Source organism: Balaenoptera physalus, assembly GCF_965194825.1.
Source record: "Balaenoptera physalus genome assembly, chromosome: 4".
NCBI lineage: Eukaryota > Metazoa > Chordata > Mammalia > Artiodactyla > Balaenopteridae > Balaenoptera > Balaenoptera physalus.
This window is the reverse complement of record NC_138891.1, coordinates 81259686-81284241: the sequence shown is the minus strand read 5'-3', so window position 1 is coordinate 81284241 and position 24556 is coordinate 81259686. Positions and strand designations below refer to the sequence as shown.

At 37.2% G+C, this 24556-nt stretch overlaps 1 protein-coding gene and 1 long non-coding RNA gene across 5 annotated transcripts in view; both read right to left on the bottom strand.

Annotated features, from left to right (window-relative positions):
• The window catches only part of IGSF11 (immunoglobulin superfamily member 11), a 160898-nt gene that overhangs the window by 41873 nt on the left and 94469 nt on the right, over nucleotides 1-24556 (bottom strand). The gene's annotated exons all lie outside the window — the stretch shown is intronic.
• On the bottom strand, nucleotides 439-24146 carry LOC309659897. The gene is made up of 2 exons (XR_014263033.1): nucleotides 18739-24146; nucleotides 439-18688 (listed from the first exon to the last, which is right to left on the bottom strand). It is a non-coding gene; the product is annotated as an uncharacterized lncRNA (long non-coding RNA).

Genomic DNA, 24556 nt, shown 5'->3' with positions numbered 1-24556 from the left:
TAAATCCAACAAAATATGTTCAGGATCTATATCCTGAAAACTATAAAATGCTGATGAAAAATCAAATAAGACTAAATAAATGGATATGCAATGTTCATGGGTTGGAAGAATCAACACTGTTAAGATGCCAATCCTCTCCAAATAGATCTACGATGGAGAGCAATGCCAATCAAAATCGCAGCACGCTTTTTGCAGATACTGACAAGCTAATTCTAAAACACATGACAAGGCAAAGAACTAGAATAGCTAAAAGAATATTGAAAAACAAGAACAAATTTGGAGACGTTACACTATCTGATTTCAAAATTTGCTATAAATTAGCTATAGCAATCAAGACAGTGTAATACTAGCATAAGGACAGAGCACCAGAAAATTGGCACAGGATTGATCGTTCTGAAATAAACTCTATTTATTTATGATCAAATGCTTTTCAACAAAGGTACAAGACAATTAAATGAGGGAAAAAATAGTCTTTTCAAAAATGATTCTGGAACAATTCAATATTAATATGTAAAAAATTTAACTCAGACCCTTACCTCACAGCATACACAAAAATCGACTCAAAATGTATCATAGACCTAAATGTAAGAGCTAAAACTATTAAACTTCTAGAAATAAACATAGAAGAAAACCTTTGCGGCCTTGGATTAGTCAAAGCGGTCTTAGTTATGTCACCAGGACCATAAACCGTAAAAGAAAACAATTAATAAACTGAACTTGATTAAAATTTTGAAAAACTTCTGTGATTCAGAAGACTTAATTAAAAAAATAAAAAGCCAAGGTATAGACTGGGAAAAAATATTTGTAACTTACATATCTGATAAAGGACTTGTATACAGAATATATAAAGAACGATTACAACTCAATAATAAAAAGACAAACAACCTAATATTAAATGGGCAAAACATCTGAGTATGTATTTCAACAAAGGTTAATAACAAGCACATGGAAAGCTGCTCAACATTATTATTCACTATGAAACTGCATATTAAAACCACAATAAGGTATCATCACACATCCAGTGGAATGGTTATAATCAAGACAAAACCACGTGCTGAACAAGGATGTAGGGAAACTGGAATCCTCCTCATTCACTGCTGGTGGAAATGTAAAATTGTACAGTCACTTCGGAAAATAGTTTCAGTTTCTTAAAAAGTTTAACACAGACATGGAACAAACTTACCATATAACCCAGAAATTCCATTCCTAGGAATCTACCCAAGTAAAATGAAAATATATGCCCACACAAAGACCATGAATGCTTATAACAGCATTACTGGTATCATACTTCCAAATGGGAATAATACAAATATCCATCAGCTGATGAATGGATAAACAAAATGTGGTATATCCATGCAATGAAATACTATTCAGAAATAAAAAGCAACAAGCTACTGATACATATTACAACAAAGATGAGCCTCTCAAAAACATTTTGCTAAGTGAAAGAAGGCAGATTCAAAAGCCTACATACTGTATTATTCCATTTATATGAAATGTCCAGAAAAGGCAAATCCATAGAGACAGGAAGCAAATCAGTGGCTGCATGGGGCAAGAGAGAAGGGAAAAGGGATTGATGTAAATAGGTTCAATGGAACTTTCTAATGCAATGGAAAACTTCTAAAACTGTATTGTTTTGATGGTTGTATAAATTTACTAAAAATAATTGAATTTTATACTTTTTTTTAAAAAATAAATTTATTTATTTATTTATTTATGTTTGGCTGTGTTGGGTGTCCGTTGCTGCACACGGGCTTTTCTCTAGTTGCAGCGAGCGGGGGCTACTCTTTGCTGCGGTGTGCAGACTTCTCATTGCAGTGGCTTCTCATGTTGCAGAGCACGGGCTCTAGGCACGCGGGCTTCAGTAGTTGTGGCTCGCAGGCTCTAGAGCACAGGCTCAGTAGTTGTGGCGCACGGGCTTAGTTGCTCTGCGGCATGTGGGATCTTCCCAGACCAGGGCTCGAACCCGTGTCCCCTGCACTGACAGGCGGATTCTTAACCACTGCGTCACCAGGGAAGCCCGAAGTTTATACTTTAAATGGGTGAGTTCTTTGGAATGTAAATTACACCTCAGTATTGCTATTAAAATTCAAAAAAAAGAAAACAGTAACTTACCAGAGCTAACTCCTGACAAGTCAAAATCAACTGTTATCTTTTCTGAAAAGAATGCCTGCCCCCTGGGACTATAGTACAATATGGGAATAACAGGAGATTAAAATAGGTCAGAGGGATCCAATAAAGAAGCTATTCTAACTATGAAAAATCCATTAAGTCCATGGCAGTATCTCAAACCGTTTTATTTTGAAGTGATATTACCTCAGTTCACCCAAAAAAGTAACACAATAACATACTGTCATGATTACAATTTGTTTAAAAAATAAACATACATAACACCTTCCTTCCATAAAACTTTGTGCTCTTCACATATAGTCCAATGATGCTCTTAGGAGTTAAATTTACAGGATAAAATGTTTCATAAAATGAGCCATCTGTGGTAGAATATAAAGCACTTGATAACATCAAGAAAAGTCTCTAAGTTAAATAACATGAGGGAAAGTCTCTAAGTTTTAAAAAGGAAAGTTGAATGAACCTCAGGTGCTAAGAGGCAGAAAGTGGAGGTTACTTGAGCATGGAACAGGCAACGGCAGGAAGAAGTCACCTCATGGGTAGAAGTGGGTTAACGGAGAATATTTGCTATGATCATTATGATAAATGCAATGGAGATTTTTAAAAGTAAGTGTGGAAACCAAACTGGCAAAAAACCTCCATCACTTCATTCTTCAGATAATACTCCAAGGAAGAAGTGTAGGGAATACACTGCCCCTTAAACTAACTATACAGGATAACATATACCCCCCACCCTCAATTTACTATTTTTAAGCTGAACTCACACAATCTTTGATACAAATTTTAAAAAGAAAAAAAGGGCAAGACAGACTAATAATGAAAGATAAAGATGTAGATGGGAAAACTACCAAAATACGATAGGATTCCAGTAAAGGAAGAGTAGATTCACAGGATCAGGGTGGGAGCTGAGGGAAACAGAGCAGGTCTGCTGGCAGAGGGCAGGCCTCCGGGGTGGCAGAAGCTGTGAAAGACTGACTTCATTTATCTCACATTTTTACATAAGGTTAACCCTGAAATCTCAAGCATTGAGATAGGTGCCGAATAAATACTCTAGATAAGCCACTTTCAGAACTTGTAAAAGTATGGGTTTGAAGCTGGATAGGTCTAGTTTTAAATCTGGCTCTTTCATCTACTTAACTGTGTGGCCTCAAATAAGTCACTTATTCTCTGATTCCATTGCCTCACCTGTAAAATAGGGCTAATACCATCATCACATCGTTAGAAGGGTATGATGAGGGCAATACCAGATGCTGACGGCTGACAGTGACCATTACCACACCACTATTGCTAGCTGACATTTAGGGCACACTGACCACATAGCGAGTCCACATGAAGCACCATATGTAAACATATACATGTACATACACGTATACACACACAAACTCATTTAATACTATAAAGTATCTTATATCTCATATATAATTTCTTTTCCATAAGAAATTTAGGCCCAGAGAGAATAAAAACCAGCTATAGGTCACATAGCTCAAGGAAATGGTAAGCTCTGGATTCAAATCCAGACAGTTTATCTACAGAGAACATATACTTAAAGACCACACATAACACACAGAAATCAGTCCATAAATGTTTGTTTTTATCATCACTACTATATTATACAATCACCAAATTTTAAGTTAGTATGGACTTTTACATAAAGCCATCAGATAAAAACTCCCTCAACTTCCTGCTTCCAAGTCAGCTTTGATCTGCCTTACCCTCTTCTTCCTCTCTCCTCTTAGATTAGAGAAGTTCATCTAAGGTCAACCTCTCAGGTGAGCATAATTTATATTTCATCCTCTTGGCCTCCTTAGTAACCTTATCATAGACTGTCCCCTCTCTTGTAGCCTCAGCCTCTTGCTCTGCACTGGAGACTTCCTGACAGCATTTAAACATACTCAAGTATTTCCACTTAGAACAAAATTCCTCCCTCCCTCCACCCCACAGTTCCCTCCAGGGACTTCCCTCTCTCCAGACTCTTCTACATTTAGTCTTCAATCCACTCCTGCCACCATTACTTCTTAACATAGTTCTCCCTAGGTTTCCCAGAGACCTCCTGATGGCTCCATGACTCTTGAATTCATTCTTGGACTCTCAGTAGCATCTAGCAGTGATAACCATTCCCCTCTCCTTCTTGAAACACAGCTTTCCCTTAGCTTCAGTGATGTAATTTACTTCTGGTTTTCCTTCCATATCTCTGGACACTTCTCAGTCTCTTCTGCTGTTTCTCCCTTCTCTACCCAGCTATTAAATGTTGGCATTCCTCAATCGGCTGTCTTTTCTTATTCTAAGCTCTCTCCCTTCAGACTCTCATTCACTATCATGGGTTCATTTCTCATATACAAGGCAATGGCTTCCAAATTTAACTAACCCAAACCTCTCCTCTTATATACAACTGCCTCCTAGACATCTCCACACAGAAATCTCAAAGATAACTCATCCAAGATCAGACTTTTGATCTTCCCCACCATGCCTGCATCCCCTGTATATCTGGCTCCTTTTTAGAATTCCCTGTGCTAGCAAATGGCTCAACTAGCCATCAAGTTAGACAAGTCAGAAATTTAGAAATCTTTCTTGATTCCTTCTACTCTCTCATCATCTCCCAAACCCAGTCCACGATCAAATCTGATCCATTTTACCAATAAAATTTCTCTTGACTACTTCCATCACAGCCTTCGCTCTGTCCTCTGTCTCTCCTCTGATGTGCTCTGTTCCACACCCAATCTTTTACTTAATATATTACCTCCTACTCATTCTTCATATTAGCTCAAGTGCTACTTTCTCACAGACGAGCATTTCCTGACCCCTCAGCTTAGGTCAGGGTCTCATAAAGCAGTGTTCTTGTTATTCTGAACACTATTCAAACTTGTAATCATATTTTCATCAGTGTGATTATTTAAGATAACATCCTCAGAATACTGTGAGGTACATTAACTCCAGAGTAACTCCATTACTGTAAGCACACAATATGAACTCAATAAATATATATTGCTTAATTGATCTAATTCAATTTGCACACGAAGATACTAGGTCCAAAGAGATAGACTTGCCAAAGGTCTTAAGATAGGACCTATTTCTTCTGACTTCCAATAGAGTATATTTTCTACTATTCCAAACTCTTCCACAGACCATAACTCTGAAAACAAATGATACGATTACTTGTAGTATGATTAAGGCGAAGAGATAGTTCTTTACCAACAGAACCAACACTGAGCAATAAAAACTCAATTTAATTGTAAATATATCTGCTCAACTCTCAGTCTCATGTATACAGAACTTGACATAAAAAGTCTATTTTGCTCTTTAGCTATCAGAATTCTCTATGAAAGATAATTTTGAAAGTCATCCAACACCTTAAAATGTCAGATATAAGATATGAGATATCAAAGCGAGTTTTTTTAAAAGCTATTTTTTATTAGTTATCTGTTTTATACATATTTGTGTATATATGTCAATCCCAATCTCCCAATTCATCCCACCACCATCACCACCATCCCCTGCTTTCTCCCCTTGGTGTCCATACATTTGTTCTCTACATCTGTGTCTCAATTTCTGCCTTGCAAACCGGTTCATCTGTACCATTTTTCTAGATTCCACATATATGCGTTAATATGAGATATTTGTTTTTCCATTTCTGACTTACTTCACTCTATATGACAGTCTCTAGGTCCATCCATGTCTCTACAAATGACTCAATTTCGTTCCTTTTTATGGCGAGTAATACTCCATTGTATATATGTACCACATCTTCTTTATCCATTCGTCTGTCAATGGGCATTTAGGTTGCTTCCATGACCTGGCTATTGTAAATAGTGCTGCAATGAACATTGGGGTGCATATGTCTTTTTGAGTTATGGTTTTCTCTGGGTATATGCCCAGTAGTGGGATTGCTGGGTCATATGGTAATTCTATCTTTAGTTTTTTAAGGAACCTCCATACTGTTCTCCATAGTGGCTGTATCAATTTACATTCCCACCAACAGTGAAAGAGGGTTCCCTTTTCTCCACACCCTCTCCAGCATCTGTTGTTTGTAGATTTTCTGATGATGCCCATTCAAAGTGAGCTTTTGTTTTTTGGGGTTTTTTTTTTAACATCTTTATTGGAGTATAACTGCTTTACAATGGTGTGTTAGTTTCTGCTTTATAACAAAGTGAATCAGTTATACATATACATATGTCCCCATACCTCTTCCCTCTTGCATCTCTCTCCTTCCCACCATCCCTATCCCACCCCTCTAGGTGGTCACAAAGCACCGAGCTGATCTCCCTGGGCTATGCGGATGCTTCCCACTAGCTATCTATTTTACATTTGGTAGAGTATATATGTCCATGCCACTCTCTCACTTTGTCCCAGCTTATCCTTCCCCCTCCCCGTATCCTCAAGTCCATTCTCTAGTAGGTCTGCATCTTTATTCCAGTCTTGCCCCTAGGTTCTTCATGACCTTTTTTTTTTTTAGATTCCATATATATGTGTTAGCATACGGTATTTGTTTTTCTCTTTCTGACTTACTTCACTCTGTATGACAGTCTCTAGGTCCATCCACCTCTCTACAAATAACTCAGTTTCATTCCTTTTTATGGCTGAGTAATATTCCACTGTATATATGTGCCACGTCTTCTTTATCCATTCATCTGTCGGTGGACACTTTGGTTGCTTCCATGTCCTGGCTATTGTAAATAGAGCTGCAATGAACATTTTGGTACATGACTCTTTTTGAATTATGGTTTTCTCAGGGTATATGCCCAGTAGTGGGATTGCTGGGTCGTATGGTAGTTCTATTTTTAGTTTTTTAAGGAACATCCATACTGTTCTCCATAGTGGCTGTATCAATTTACAGTCCCACCAACAGTGCAAGAGGGTTCCCTTTTCTCCACACCCTCTCCAGCATTTGTTGTTTGTAGATTTTCTGATGATGCCCATTCAAAGCGAGTTTGAAGATCAACTACCCTGAAGGATTTGTACAAAGACAGCTGAAAACTGGCTATATAACTTTTAGGACTACACAGAGAATAAATGGGTCAGGCATGAATGTCTGGAAATAGATTTTGTGGAGAGCTGTGGTGTGCTATAAGTTCCATTCCATTCCCACCCAGCAAAAGGGGCTACCTTCCCTGAATATGTCAGGGCAAAGGGCATCTGAATGGATCACATGTGGGTTCCCTTAGATTCTGTCCCAGAGGGCTGTGTAATGAGTCTTCCAGGAGAAAGAAGCTGGAGGCAGACCTCTGGACTAGAGGGTGGGTCACTGGCTTTCTGAGAACTACACATATATTTCTCTGTATAAATTAAGATTTTCTTGCTTTGCTTTTTTTTTTTTTTTTAATTTTATTTTATTTATGGCTGTGTTGTCTTTGTTTCTGTGCGAGGGCTTTCTCTAGTTGTGGCAAGCGGGGGCCACTCTTCATCACGGTGCGCGGGTCTCTCACTATCGCGGCCACTCTTGTTGCGGAGCACGGGCTCCAGAAGCGCAGGCTCAGTAATTATGGCTCACGGGCCCAGTTGCTCCGCGGCATGTGGGATCTTCCCAGACCAGGGCTCGAACCCGTGCCCCCTGCATTGGCAGGCAGACTCTCAACCACTGCGCCACCAGGGAAGCCCACTTTGTTTTATTTTTAACCTAAGAATGATCAGAAAAGTTGTGTAACCTGCTTAAATTTTCATCTAGAAAAAGAAAAACTGGATCTTGAATAAATTTTAAAAGATGTGGAAGACAAAAAGTTGCTTTGTGATTGTGTCTCAGGATTCCTATGTAACATACTGATTCAACTGAATATAATTGAGAATTTCTTAGAAAGAGTAAGAAGGAAGGAAATGGGTGTGTTTCACATTTTAAATGCTTCTTTTTTTTCTATTTTATTAAAAAAAACCCAAAAACCTAAAAACCCTATTTCCTGTTAGAGTGTATTTCCATGTTTGAAATTCTGGGCAGGAATTTAAACTTTAATGCTAAATACTGAATTAAAAATTCATTTAAAATATCTTACAATTTGCAATATTTACATGTAAAATGCATAATTTAAGAGTTGAATTGGCAGCATTTTGCAGACTTGACTCTTTTCTTAGTACGTTCACCCAAGAAAAATTAAGTCAACTCATGAATTCTGAATGACTCCTAGCAATTAAACAAGAAAGACATAAAGCACATGGCCCTGTTTCCTCCCAGGAGTTGAAACCATAAATAACGGTTGTGTATACTCTTTCTTTAGACCTCTATTTCCCAAGATTTAAAGCAAGAAGAAATTCACATTTTCTCAGACTAAGAGGTACATGCTAGAGGAAAAGAAGCTGGCAGCAAAGAATCCTTAGAAGTCTGAAGAGGGATCATCCACACTGCATAGCCAAGAGAAGAGACAAAGGACATTTTACAGTGATTGGCTAGACTCAAAGGACACAAGGACTCCCCTACAAATCCATCAGAGCCAGAACACCTGAAGTTCAGAAGCAGGACTGGCACAAGAATCTAACTGAGATGTCGAAATAGAGTGTTTGCTGATGTCTATGGAGCATGTGTTCATGTTTCAGGATCAGCTCAACTGCCAGACCACTTCCCTCCAGGAATATGGTCAGCAAAGCATCAACAGGATCTTATGGCATTTTGGAGGACCTATGCTGTCCTTTTGCCCCAAATGTTAATATCAGCGGTCACATAATGCCTATTGGCTTATATGATTCCCATATGATTTCATAAGTGCTGTTTCGTGCATATAAAAATTATAAAATCCATCTAACCTGTTCAAATTAAGTTTTGTAGTTCCATCAGACTGAAATAAATTTCAAAAAAACAAAAATTGTATGCTATACTCGTTTCCTGAAGGAAATTATGGAATAACACAAGTCTCTAACATTGCAGTGATTTTTATTTTTTATTTTTTTTAAGTTTTAAATATTTTATTTATTTATTTATTTTAACATCTTTATTGGAGTATAATTGCTTTACAATGGTGTGTTAGTTTCTGCTTTATAGCAAAGTGAATCAGCTATACATATACATACATCCCCATATCTCCTCCCTCTTGCGTCTCCCTCCCACCCTCCCTATCCCACCCCTCTAGGTAGTTACAAAGCACCGAGCTGATCTCCCTGTGCTATGCAGCTGTTTCCCACTAGCTATTTATTTTACTGTAGTGATTTTTAAAGAAATCACTTTCTCTTCATATTTTAAGCAAATTTTAATCAGATGAAATTATCTTTACAATTGTTATTATTATATAATTTTAACTGCCATTTTAACTAAAAAACAATGTTTGTGTTAACTGACATTAAATTAGGTTTTGGCCATCAACACAGCACTAAACTAAATGAAGAGTAAATATCTGGTTAATTTGATCAGTGTAGACGGCTTTATTATGCACTGGTCATCGACATTAATCAATTTACAGAACCACTGCCAAGTCTCTGTACACAATATGCATACTTTATGGTTGGTACACAAAGGCAGGTTACCATAAAATTACACATCCTCATCTTCTGACTGGAGCACTGTAGCCCCATACATGTCCCACGATATCACAGTATTGTATTTCCATGGTATTATGGTGCCCCTTTAAATGCCACTGTAGTGCATTCTCACTGGCTCCTCCTCTTCAGCCACAAACATCCCTCAGGAAGTATGCCAATGGCAAATAGCACACCAGGGGACCCAGGTATAGGAATGATTTCCTCAGGTATAGTTCCAAAGAGCAGGTCCAGAGATGAGACAGAGGTCCAGAGGGAGGCCAAGGCCTTGTACTGAACCAATGCTCACATTCTACATTAGCATGCCCCTTTGTCACTTTTCAAGTGATCAAAAGTATACACATCTGCCTACTCGGCCCCTTTGTGCCATGGCATATCTATTATATGGGAGACTTCTACTCAGCAATAATTCCTAACACTCCATGTGACCTTGATCAGAATCTTCTACAGCAAGTCTCCCATTATTATCACCCTCCCCTAATTTTACATCTGACTTAGGACATAGTTGTTCTATTCCATTTAGGAATTCCCTTACAGGCTGACTACAGTCTGGCAAGGTTACAGATGATTTACATACATATTGTGTTTGGCCTATATTATATGACCCACTCAGAGTTTTTAAGTACTTTGAATTACTTACAATTAAATAATACAAAACTCTAGATTACCAACTTATCTTAAAAAACTGTAAGAGTAATAGTGGGCCTGAATTTCTCATGGCAATTAATTAGTGCTGCCCCTTCACACAAATTTTGAGCTCTCCACGTTGCCACAATCCCCACCACTCCCTATTATCTACAATATAGCCCACTTTTCTCGTCAGGATCCCTGCCTGACTCCTATGAACATCTGTGTTTGCAAATCCTTCTGTAAAAATGAGTAATGTGATTATAATTAGCTGTCTAAAGAAGCAAGCCACAAAAGCAGATGCAAGATTTGCAGTGTTATGATGAACATGATATTATGGTGGCTACCACAGCCAAAATTCCCCTCAGGGAAAGCAGAATGAAGCAATTCCTTACATAGGTCACCATGGTTTTAACACAGGATCTCATTCACATCCTGGCTACAAGTGATTGTATACCAGAAATCAGCACCTGACCAAATCAGTCACGTGTAGACCAGACGGTTGTTTATGAGATAGCTGTCATAAGATCCTTGTCAAAAGATGTACCAAACACAACGGTGCCTGGCAACCCCAATAGGACCTTCCTTCTTGTTGGAGAGTCTGAAAGAAGCAGCATGTGAAGAGAGAACTAGATCACCAAAATAGGAATAAAGAGGGACATTAAATAATGATAAAGGGGTCAATTCATCAAGAACATAATAGTCATGTGTATGCATCTAACAACAGAGCTTCAGAGTACATGAAGCAAAAACTGATAGAACTGAAAGGATAAAAAGAAAAAAGTCTCAATCATAGTTAGAGAGTGGAACACTTTTCTGTCATTGACAATTACATAAAACAAATATATAAAAATCAATAAATAAGAAAAAAATCAGTGAAAATACAGAAGACCTAAACAACAGTACAAATGAACTTAACATAACTGAGATTTTTTAGGACACTCTACCCAGCATCATGGAATACACATTATTTTCAAATGCACATGGAACATTCACGAAGACAGACCATATTCTGAGCTACAAAATAAACTTTAACCAATTTAAAGTAATTAAAATCACACAGGGAATGTGAATTAAATTATAACTCAACAGAAAGAAATATAGAAAATCATCAAATATTTATAAAAATCAACTTCTAAATAATTCACAGGTCAAAGGCCAAATTACAAGGAAAATCAGAAAATTTTTTGAATTGCATAAAAATGAAAATACAACACATCAAAATTTAAGGCAAGCAACCAAGCACTACTTTGAGGAAAATTAATAGCATCTAAATGCTCACAGTATGAAAGAAGAAGGTTTATAATCAACAACTTAAACACCCACCTTAAGAAACTAGGAAAAGAAAATTACATCAAAAGTAAGTCAGAAGAGAAAAGTATAAAAATAACAGTAGAATTCAATGAAAATGAAGACAGGAAAATTATTAATGGAGTAAATCACTGAAATCAAAAGCTGGTTCTCTGAGAAGTCAATAATTGATAAATCTCTAACCAGACTTATCAAGAAAATAAAAGAAAAGACAAATTACCATTATGAAGGAAAGGACATAACTGTAGATCCCAGAGGCATTAAAAGAATAATAAAGGGATATTATAAATAACTTTATGCTAATATCTTGGAAACAGATGAAATGAACAAATCCCTTGAAAGACACAAACTACCAAAGCTCTCTGTAAAAGATATAACCTGACTAGCCCTATGTTCATTTTTTTAAAAATGAATTAATTTGCATTTAAGAATTCTTCCACCGAGATAACACCACGTCCAAATGGCTTCAACTGTGAACTCTGCCAAACAGTTAATGAAAAAATAATGCCAATTCCATATATAAATTCTTCCAGAAAAAAAAGGGAACACTCCCCAACTCATTTTATGAGGCTTACATTACCCTAATACCAAAATCCAACAAAGACAATACAAGCAAAGAAAATTACAGACTGACATCCCTTCTAAATATAGACATAAAAGACCTTAACAAAATATTAGCAAACTGAATCCAGCAATATATAGAAAAATAATTAATAATGACAAAAGTGATGTTTACCCTTTTAAATGCAAGGTTCACTCAGTATTTGAAATCAATATAATTTACCAAGCCAATATACTAAAAAAAATACACACACACACTTTTCAATGGGTACCGAAAAAGTGACAAAAATCAGTATCTGTTTATTATAAAAACTCTCTTCAAACAAGGAAGAGTAGGAAACTTCCACAAATGGATAACAAGCATCTACAAAAAAATAGAGAGCTAACATTATATTTAATGATAAAAGACAACTTTCACTTAATGGCTAAAGTTGCTTTCCTCCTATGATCAGAAACAAGGAAAGAATGTCTGCTCTCACCACATCCATTCAACATGGAGGTCCTAGCCATTGCAATAAGTCAAAGATAAGAAGCAAAAGGCATATAGATTGGAAAGGAAAAAATAAAACTGTACAGATTATTTGCAGATTACACAATCATCTACATTAAACATTCTAATGAACCTACTAAAAAGCAAAAAATTCTAATTAATAAATTAGTTTACCAAGGCTGCAGAAGTCAAGGTCAATATATGAATATCAACTATATTTCTATATAATAGCAGTGAATATTTGGAAATTAAAATTTAAAAATAATACCACTTTTACAATAGCACCAAAAAGATGAAACACTTGGGAATAACTTTAACAAAATATCTGCAAGACCTATACAATGAAAATTACAAAACTTTCCTGAGAAAAATTTAAGGACCTAAATAAATAAAGAGATAAACCATGGCCATTAATCAAAAGACAATACTTTTAAGATGTCAAGTCTCCCAAAATTCATCTATTGATTTAATACAATCCTAATCAAAATTCCAGTGAACTGTTTTGTAGAAATAAACAAATTGCTTCTAAAATGTATGTGTAAAAGTGAAGATTAAAATAGCCAAATTTTGAAAAGAAAAAAAAGTTTGAGGACTTGTGATACCTGATTTTTAAAACTTACTGTAAGCTACGGTAATCAAGATAGTGTAGGATCGGCATTAGGACAGACATACAGAGAGTATGGAAACAGATCCACACAAATATGGTCGATTGATTTCCAACAAAGATTTCAAGGCTGTTCAGTGGGAAAAGGATACTCTTCAAAAAACAGTGCTGGAAGAACTGGACCTCCATATGCAAAAATATTAACTTTACCCTTACCTTACACCTTATATAAAAGTTAACCTGAAATGGATCAAAAACCTAAATGTAGGAGTGAAAACTATGAAATTTCTGTAAGGAAACGTAGGTGAAAGTCTCCATGACTCTGAGTTAGGAAAAGACTTCTTAGGATACAAAATGCATGAACTATTTAAAAAATTGATAAATTAGTCTTTCAAAATTAACAATTTCTTGTCTTCAAAAGACACTATTAAGAAAATCAAAAACCAGCCACAGTTTGGAAGAAAATATTTTCAAAACACATCAAGGACTTGTATTTACAACATATAAACAACTCTTACAATTCAGTAAGACAAACAACCCAATTTTTTAAGCGCACCATTGACAACATACAAATGAGTAATAAGAATATGAAAATTCTTATTACTCAATTTCATTAGTCAACATGGAAATTAAAATCACATTGAGTATAAAAAAACAAACAAACAAAACAACTAATACTAAACTTTCATTGGGTATTTGTATGGAAATATGTTAATATAAATGTTTCAGACATTACATGAAATTTCTAAAAATCTTATATGTTCTGGTATGATGTTATAAGTCATAATGCTAGTTATTACTATAAAATGTATATCGCAGAAATAAGTAATTTTCTTGTCAACTGCATTATTATGAACTTTCATCAAATCTTTAACCGTGGTCATTTTTAAGTCTTTTGTCATTTACAGACAGTTCTGGGTGTACTCTGATGCTTTTGCAAATATGTTCCTATAAAAGGGTTTCATCTTCAAGAAATTCATGGAAAAGACTGACAAGTACAGGTTTCTGGTAACCGACAGTACTGCTGAACTGAATGAATAAGCATTTTCAGAACTCTAATGAAAAACTGATGAACTCATAAAAGTGCTAACAAAAGATCAAGATAAAAAAAATTAATTACATGGGACTGAGTGAACTGATGAGAATGAGTATAATTTTTGTCACTTTCTGTTTGAATAAAAAAAAAAAAATCCCCCCCCCCCAAAAAAAAAAAATCACATTGAGGGGACTTCCCTGGAGGTCCAGTGGTTGAGACTTTGCCTTCCGATGCAGGGGGTGTGGGTTCGATTTCTGGTCAGGGAGCTAAGATCCCACAGACCTCACAGCCAAAAAACCAAAACATAAAACAGAAGCAAAATTGTAACAAATTCAATAAAGACTTTAAAAATGAAAAAAAAAACAAACACACATTGAGATACTATTACACATCAACTAGAATGAGTTAAATTAAAATGATTGACAATACCAAGTTTTGCCCAAAATGCAGAGCAACTCGAAACCTCATACATTTCTGGAAGGACTACAAAGTGGTACAGTCATTTGGGAATATTTTCACAGTTTCTAACAAAGTTAAATATACACTTAACCATACTATCCAGCAATTCCAATCCTAGGTATTTATCCAAGAGATGTAAAAACATACATACACACACAAAAAAAACCCTATATGCATAGGTTTTTTTATAGGTTCATATAGCATCTTTATTCACAATAGCCAAAAAAACTGGAAAAAACTCAAATGTCCAGCAACTTGTGAATGGATAAAATAATTATGGCATACACTGGAAAATTACTCATTAACAGAAAGAAACTACTGATATATGCAACATGGATAAATATCAAAGGCATTATGCTAAGTGAAAGAACACAGAAACAAAAACTATATACAATATGTATTCACAGTTTTAAAAAATTCGGTATTACGTAAAAGGGAAAACCACAGGGGCAGAAAATGGGCTGGAGTTAGGGCAGAGAGGAAAGGGGGCACAGAGAAGACTACATGGGGACATAACCTCTTTGGGGTGATAGAAATATTCAGTATCATGATTGTGGTGATTATTAGGAGACTGTAAACATCTGTCAAAACCCAACAAACAATAAACCCAAAACAGTATTTTATTGTACGTAAATTATACCTCAATAAATCTGATTTTAAGTTCACAGAATCACTGAGCTGACTAGAAAAACAAGCAAGCTCAAGGCTAAACTTCTAGGAAAACATCCAAAACTATGCTGTAGAACTGGCTTGATGAGAAAACTGCTGCATCTGTCCCTGTCATCAAACCCTAAATGCCAAAACCTTACTGCAACTAGTACTGATGCCAGGTCTCTACCAGGCACTCAACCCTACAACACTACCATCCCCCAGAGCCACGCTCTCCTGCTGCTGCCTACGCTCAGCACAGAGCCCGTTTCTCACATGGTTCTCTTCCAAGTCGTGGTCTCACCTAAGCGCCTCCGACGGGAGAGTGAAGTCCAAGCAGCAAAAGACGCTGGAAATTTGAGTTCTCACTTCTGACCCTAAGGAGATGGATTCATGATGTGGAAATTTCTCCAAATGTAGAAATGTTGTCCAACATGTGATGGCCAGACATGAATAGGACAAATGTTGATGACAACAAGCAGTAAATGAAAACATTAAAAGTTCTTTCTCTTTCTTTTTCCTCTCCCCTACCTCTTCTAAGCCTTTCTTTGTCAAGCACTCTGTATTTCCTCACCTCAGAGGCTTTTGCAAGGTGGAAGGCTGAAACTACCAAAGACAAACAGGCTATCTCTAGGGAAAGCCTGGGCTTTCACTGAGGAAACTGTCCGGGGGAAGAGGAGGTAGGAGGGGCTGCCTCTGAGCTGAAGAAAGGAGAAAAGGGACTACTAGGAAGGGCACGGATGCTAGCCAACTTCCCAGAAAAGAGGGGATCCAAGCTCTGCTTTCCTCAGAGGCCAAGGGAAATAGAAGTGTCTCAAAAAGGATGGCTGCCCCTGGACACTGGGGCTCTGTCACTGCAAGATCCCCTGAGTTCTACACAGTACAGAGCTGCAGAGCAAGACTTCAATGAACCCTGTGGGCTCAAACGTGGGGCATGTTAATAGTTACTCTGCAGAGGACCAGAGGAGTCCCCCAGTGTTTTGTCTCTGCATGAGACCTTGCAGTGTGGAGAAGGGAGTCCCAATAAAAATCGATATTAAATTTATTGCCACGTTGATAAGAAGAGAGTCTCAAATTTGTATTTAACTTGCCTTAAAGAAAGTAGATGAAGAGCATGTCTTGCAAACCTTTGCAGGTCCTAGGAATAAGTATAATCTAAAAATAAATCTGAATGTCCCAAGGATTATATGAAAGACTTTTTTTAAAAAAATCACTGTGCTTTCAAATTTCAGAAATCACTGTTTAGAAAGAGGGCAGGGCATGGGGAGAGAAAAATGACAGTTTATGAGCTATTTTTTCAGTATTTCATGGTTACCTTTTATTACAGGGGTAACCTTTTGGCAAATCTGAACGTGCAAGTCACTGGCCTTTTCCAGGGAGAAAAAAATTAAAATGCTTTTACTGTTTAGCTTTCTAAAGAACTTCTAAATATGTAGGCTTTTAACCCAGACAATGACTAGGGTGGAAGAATGTACTTTTCTCTCCTGGCTTAGTTTTGTCGTGTTTTCTAAAGAAATTACAGAGTTCTTTAGTTTATATTTGGGTAGGCCTTTCTGATATTGTGACACTGTAGCTAAATGCCAGTATCAATCTGGTTAGCAGACTGAAGATTTATATTGGGAAATACTAACTAGAGTTTCCAGATGGCAAAAGGCCAGATAAATGGCTTTTACTGTTAAATACAACCACGCACGCTCAACGTCACCAAATGGTTGAATATAGCCCCACTTGGCTATAATGAGCGAGCTCCATTTGTTTAATGAAGCATTCATATGATAAAAGAGGCTAAATCAAAAGTAGAGTTATTTATGAACAAATAAAGCCATCTGAAACCATCAGGAAGGATGTTATATTCTGAAACCAATTAAATTCTTTTTTAAAAATGACTCAACTGAAATTTTTATTCTTGTTCACCAATAACACTGCCTCTTTCCAAACTAAACACTATTTTTTTTTAATTTCCTTGATTTTGGGGGATATGTTTGTGTCAGTACCAGTTTAACTTTTAACTAGTTTAAAGCATTCTTCAATGTGTACAATATGAAAAAATAAGAGATTTGAAATGTGGAGGAAATAAGAACTCATACAACTCAACAGCTAAAAAATAAACAATCCAATTAAAAAATGGGCAGAGGATCTTTCCAAAGAAGACATACAGATGGCCAACAGGTACATGAAAAATGTTCAACCTCATCTTTCATCAATCATCAGGGAAATGCAAATCAAAACCACTATGAGATACGACCTCACACCTGTCAGAATGACTATCATGAAAAAGACTAGAAATAACAAGTGCTGGCAAGGATGTGGAGAAAAGAGAACCCACTGTTCTCTCTTACAAACTGTACTGTTTGTGGGAATATAAATTGGTGCAGCCACTATGAAAAATATGGAGGTTCCTCAAAAATTAAAAATAGAACTACCACATGATCCAATAATTCCACTTCTCAGTATCCATCCAAAGAAGATGAAAACACTAATTTGAAAAGACATCTGTACCTAAATGTCCGTTTCAGCATTACTTACAATAGCCAAGACATGGAAACAACCTAAAGGTCCATGGATGGATGAATGGATAATGAAAATGTGGTGTACATGTACAATGGAATATTATTCATTCATAAAAATGAATGAAATCTTACCATTTGCAACAACATGGATGGACCATGAAAACATTATGCTAAGTGGAGTAAGTCAGACACAAAAAGATAAATACCACATTATCTCACTTATATTTGGAATCTAAAAAAATAAAATAGAAACACCAAGCTCAAAGATATAGAAAACAGATTGTTAGCTGCCTAAGGCAGGAGGGCGGGCCAAATAGCAGGCCTAAAGGTATAAATTTCCACTTATGAAGTCATGAGGATGTAATGTACAGCCTGATGACTATAGTTAATAAACTTTATTGCATATTTGAAATTAGCTAGGAGAGTAAATCTTAAAAGTTCTGATTATAAGAAAAAATTTTTTGTATATATATGGGAACAGATGTTAACTGGACATACCGTGGTGATCATTTTGCAATTATGTATACAAGTATCAAATCATTATGTTGCACGCCTTAAACTAATATAATGTTTATGTCAATTATACCTCAACTAAAAAATGTGAAAGTAGGAAATTTTGTTACCTATCCTATTAGAAACTCTTAGAAATCTAAGAGCGCAGACAGAGGTAATATCACATCAGAATTAGGTACTGACACAATGTGTCTAAGTACTTTCCATGACCTTCAGACCCTGCTGAATATGGCCTTTTCCTGTTTTTCCAACCAGTCTTACAGCACTTTTTTCCACAGTGGACTTTTCTCAGGTCCAGGAATACACTGGCCTCTCCTGGATTTGTATGGCCTCTTTCCATAGCTTGAAATACACTCCCCCGCCACACACACACACACACACATACACACACACACAAACACACACACACACACACAAACACACACACACACACACACACACACACACAGGATCCTTCTAATTCCTACCTATCCTTCAGATTTCAAAATTTCCCTGGCCTCCAGCCCTCTTACATACCTCCACAGCACCCTGTGCTTCCTTGAAATTGTCAGAAACCTTCTAGGCAGATTCTAAGTAGAAACTATATGCCCAGGTCCAATATGCCCAATAATACAGTAAATGTCCAATATGCATTTGATAAAATTCATCAAGAACTTACATGCCAAATACTCTTCTAAGCACTTTATATAAGCTTAGTGACAAACAAGACTGGGAGATGACAGGATTATTGATCATATTTTACACATGAGGACACTGAGGTCCAGAGATGCTAAAACACATTCCCAGATAGAACTGGGATTCAAAGCAATGTCCACTCTGACTCCCTGGCCTTGCCTAACCAGTACTTCATATGGCCTCCTAGTAACAGTGAAAAGGGCGCGGGGCTTAGAATCCAGGCACGGCTACTTATAGCTGTATAACTTTAGACACATTACTTAAACCCTTTGAGCCTTAGTTTTCTTGCATTTTTAAGAAAAGGGATAAAAATATCTACCTCACAGATCACTTTGAAGAAGTGTACTTTAAGTACCTGGCTTAAAGGAAGTCCTTAATGCATAATAATTGAATCTGATCTCAGGAAGATAACCCAAAGTAGCATTAAGCGGTAAGAAAGAAGAGAAGAAAGCAAGTATATATTCACCCAGACTCACAATTGTCCCAGGGGCATGAAACTCAGGAAAATTATGATCATATACTTATTTTTGACATATACCTACAACTGTGATTTTTTAATTACTAAGAGCTATACAAAGTTATGCTTAAGCATATATTTAAGTTAAGAGAAAACTTCTTTTGGTAGATGTATTACTGCATATTCATATCCTCCATAGCCCCTAGTAAAAAGCTAAAAGACTGAATACTTTCCCATGACAAAGCGGGAGTGAAATTCAAAAATTAAATGTGAAGTAAAAATATTTAAAAAACATTAGAAAACAACCGGTAGGAAATAAAAAGACAAATCTAAATGAAACCAAAGATGGCGCAGGAAGAACAAGCAGGAAGAGAATGGGGGAAGATAATGGGGCTAGAAGGCCCTGTATTGTTGACAGTATCTGAGACACTGATTAATGTTATTTCTAAGCAGATTAACCAAATCCCAACTGTTCTACATCAGGTCCTTTCTCTAAGCTTGTCCTCCCTCGGACCAGCAAATAAAGGATAAATTAAAATTTTAAACACACAAATAAAATAGAAGAAAAAAGCCCACCCACACAAAACAAAAATGTACTGAGTTGACGATTCACCCTAATGTTCCTATTCTTTCCTTTCATTCTGTGCCTATGCTAAAATGAAAACGTGATAAAACTGAAAAGTGAAAAAGAGGAGAATTAGCTCCCCTGTGTAATTTTTAAAAGAAGGCATCAAGCCATCCTCCGTCAGCAATAGGTGGTGCAGTACCGGGTATCATCACATGAGTGGGAGGGCACAAAGAGAGGGCGTGGGGGATTGTTATTTCTGTCCCAGATGCAGGAAGAACTTTTAACCTTCTGATGCTTCTCCGTATCATAACTTTCTCCATAGCAACCACAGAACTGCAGTGGCAAGAAATAGATGAGAAGATAAAAAATATACGTATTATGTTATACATGCACACACTTATATATAAATCCTGCAAAACTGCAGAATTCAGTAATGGTTTTTAAAAATATTACACATTCCTCTATAATCTCAAATTTCTGTAGAAGATTAACCACTAAAAAACAGAATTAAGCAAACATAGCATACTTGTCATTTTTCTTTGGCACTTATATTTGTAACATATATATAGCATTTCACAACAAATTTAATCTCTAAGATGAGACTATTTTACTAAAAAAAAAAAAAATTTCTTTTGAGGCCTAACAGATGTCCCAATGTTTGGTCCAGAAGAACAAGAACAAGAACAAGAACAAGACCTCACTTACTATTCCTAAATAAGAGTGTTACGATAGTAATATAAGATTGTGACTTTGTGTCCACTGCACATTATACTGCTGGTGAAAAGTTTAAAACTAGAAAAACAAGAAAATGAGAAAGGGTCACTCCACTGACAAGGGCTCTTATGCCAGGTAAAAGCTGGAATAACTAACTCTCTGGGAACAAACTCGCCCTAGTTTGCAGTCACTGTTTCCCTATTTTGGTTTAGCCTTGATGTTCAACTGCAGGATTAACAAATGCACATAAAACATTAGGTTTCATCATGAAGAGGTCCTACAACCAAGTGTCGGGAAGCATGATGTTATCAGAAAAAGCATGGCACCCCCAGAGCCCCACTGCATAGAAAGGGAAAGAACTTCTTAGGGTTGAGATGGGAATGACAACGTTAGATGAATGAGTGTCCCCCTGCCAGACCTGCTCTTTTGAGGAACAGACTACATTTTACATCTTCTCACTGCTTCCATTCCTACTCTCTGGGTGCCTGGGGACCATTTCAGAAGGTGCTGAACACCTGTTACAACCTACACTAGAATCCAGCAGGTCTCCGCATGGGGAATTTTAGGATGATCACTAGGTTCTCTCACTAAATGGTGAAGTCTTATTACTGGCTCAGCTCATATATTTACATCCGGTAATTTAAATGTCACAGGAAGATAAATTTTTATGGGTTTCGTTATTAAAATATAGGAAAAGGACAGGCAATAAGGGATTTGGACAAAACAGGTTACGCGGAGGAAGAATAGGGAGAAAATATATTGATGACAGGTATATTATTGTTTAATAGGGAAGAATATACTTAATTCTTTTCAGGCATGAGAAGGGAACTGAGGCTGGAGCACTGGTGCGTGTGGTGAGTAGTGGAGGGGGAAGCTGGGGGGAGAGAAGGAGGAGGCACTGGCTGGGGCTAAAGTCTGGGGAGCACAGGGCAACCATACTCTTCATGCTTCCACCTCGGCCCCAAGGCTCACATGAGCCCAGGCTGATCACATCTTACCCTTATTAATTCAGGCAGCCAACCAAATGCCAGGCACCAGGACGAGTGGCAAACACAGGAGACACAGTTTCTACCCTCAAGGAATCCACCAACTAGTGGAAATATAGCTGTTAATCGATTAAACACAATGGTGATAACTGTTATACAGAAGATATGCACTTTTATTTCTCTCAGCCTGTCTACAATGTTGAGTCCTCAGGTCTCAGGAAAAATACCATGGGACCAGGGCTGGCTCATGGTCTGCAACTGACACACAACAGCCCAGAGGGTGAACCGAAGGGCACGACTCTTTCCTGCAGCCCTAGGACTCTGTGCCCCGGTGCAGAGGGTGTGTGGGCGCCCGCTCTGGTTATCCAGCCCTTCCAGAGCTGTCTCAGGTTCACAGAGGATTTCAGTTGAATTTAGATCAAACTGATTTTCAGAGGAAGCCCAGACAGCCTGGTGGAGGGATGTTTTCTTTGGCATGAGAAGAAATGATCATGAACTAGAGACACCAAGCAGGACAGAGAGAACTTTCTGCACAGCTGCCGCTTTTCTGCAAAAATTAAGCTGCTGCCTGAGAGTAACCGCTTGAGAGTGAAACTTATCTGGCTCCACTCTAGTCACAATGGAACAAGCTGCGTACAAGAAAATAGGTGCTTCCACTGACTTCTGAGTTAAAGGGCTTTGAAAATTGTAAAGCACTCTCAGATCTAAGGTACTAAAACTACTTATACAACATGAGTAATACGTTCCTTCCATATGATTTTTAAAGCTCTTCTCTCCTTTTCTCCCTCCCCCAAACACCTTCCAGTTGGAGACTAGAAGCAGTAGTCCTAGACTCTGATGACTTTTCCTTGTACAGTGCACACCATCTTAATGTCCTGCACCCAAGAAGGCCACTCCCTCAGTGCCCTGTGAACTAGACAAAGAGTCTCACATCATTCCAATTTAATCCTTTCAGACAACTCCATGGCTATTCAAAGTTGTCTGGGGTTTTCAGATTTAGCCAGATGAAAAGAGACTACTAGGGGCAAAATGGCTGGTAACTAATTAATTAAAAACCATAGACGCACCTGTGTGTGTGTATGCACACATACACACACACACATATACATATACATACATACATACAACCTGAAAATTTGGAGATAAAAATCAGTTACCCAGGTTGGATACCAAAAAAAAAAAAAAAAAGAACAGTATTAATAAAACTGCATGAAGGAAGTAGCTGTTGAGCTGAAGATCAGCAGAAAAATAATAAGACTGCCACATTATCTACAATTTTCAAAGGGTTCAATATTTTTTCCATGGCACACAAAAAAAGAGAAATTGGAGGTCACAGCTCTGTCTTTCTCAACCCAATTTCCTAATGAAAATATCCTCAAAGGAAACATCTGCTTCCTTTACCCCACTTCTCTCCTTGAAGCCAAACTCCAATGGGCACCACTACCTCACCAGAGAAGTGATCAATAAAGAGGAAAGTGACACTGAGGCCAGAGGTCTACACAATCCCCAAACTGAGTAATACACTCCTCAATTATGAGGTATCTCTTATAGTATTTATGACCAGTCCTTTTTTTTTTTGAATTTTATTTTATTTTTTTATACAGCAGGTTCTTACTAGTTATCTATTTTATACATATTAGTGTATATATGTCAATCCCAATCTCCCAATTCAACCCACCACCACCACCCCCTGCCGCTTTCCCCCCTTGGTGTCCGTATGTTTGTTCTCTGCATCTGTGTCTCTATTTCTGCCTTGCAAACTGGTTCATCTGTACCATTTTTCTAGATTCCACATATATGCGTTAATATATGATATTTGTTTTTCTCTTTCTGACTTACTTCACTCTGTATGACAGTCTCTAGGTCCATCCATGTCTCTACAAATGACCCAATTTCTTTCCTTTTTATGGCCGAGTAATATTCCATTGTATATATGTACCACATCTTATTTATCCAGTCATCTGTCGATGGGCATTTAGGTTGCTTCTGTGACCTGGCTATTGTAAATAGTCCTGCAATGAACATTGGGGTGCATGTGTCTTTTTGAATTATGGTTTTCTCTGGGTATATGCCCCGTAGTGGGAGTGCTGGGTCATATGGTAATTCTATTTTTAGTTCTTTAAGGAACCTCCATACTGTTCTCCATAGTGGCTGTATCGATTTACATTCCCACCAACAGTGCAAGAGGGTTCCCTTTTCTCCACACCCTCTCCAGCATTTGTTGTTTGTAGATTTTCTGATGATGCCCATTCTAACTGGTGTGAGGTGATACCTCATTGTAGTTTTGATTTGCATTTCTCTAGTAATTTGTGATGTTGAGCAGCTTTTCATGTGCTTCTTGGCCATCTGTATGTCTTCTTTGGAGAAATGTCTATTTCGGTCTTCTGCCCATTTTTGGATTGGGTTGTTTGCTTTTTTAATATTGAGCTGCATGAGCTGTTTATATATTTTGGAGATTAATCCAAATATTTGATTTGCATATATTTTCTCCCATTCTGAGGTTTGTCTTTTCGTCTTATTTATGGTTCCCTTTACTGTGCAAAAGCTTTTAAGTTTCATTAGGTCCCATTTGTTTATTTTTATTTCCATTACTCTAGGAGGTGGATCAAAAAAGATCTTGCTGTGATTTATGTCAAACAGTGTTCTTCCTATGTTTTCCTCTAAGAGTTTTATAGTGTCTGGTCTTAATTTAGGTCTTTAATCCATTTTGAGTTTATTTTTGTGTATAGTGTTAGGGAGTGTTCTAACTTCATTCTTTTACATGTAGCTGTCCAGTATTCCCAGCACCACTTATTGAAGAGACTGTCTTTTCTCCATTGTA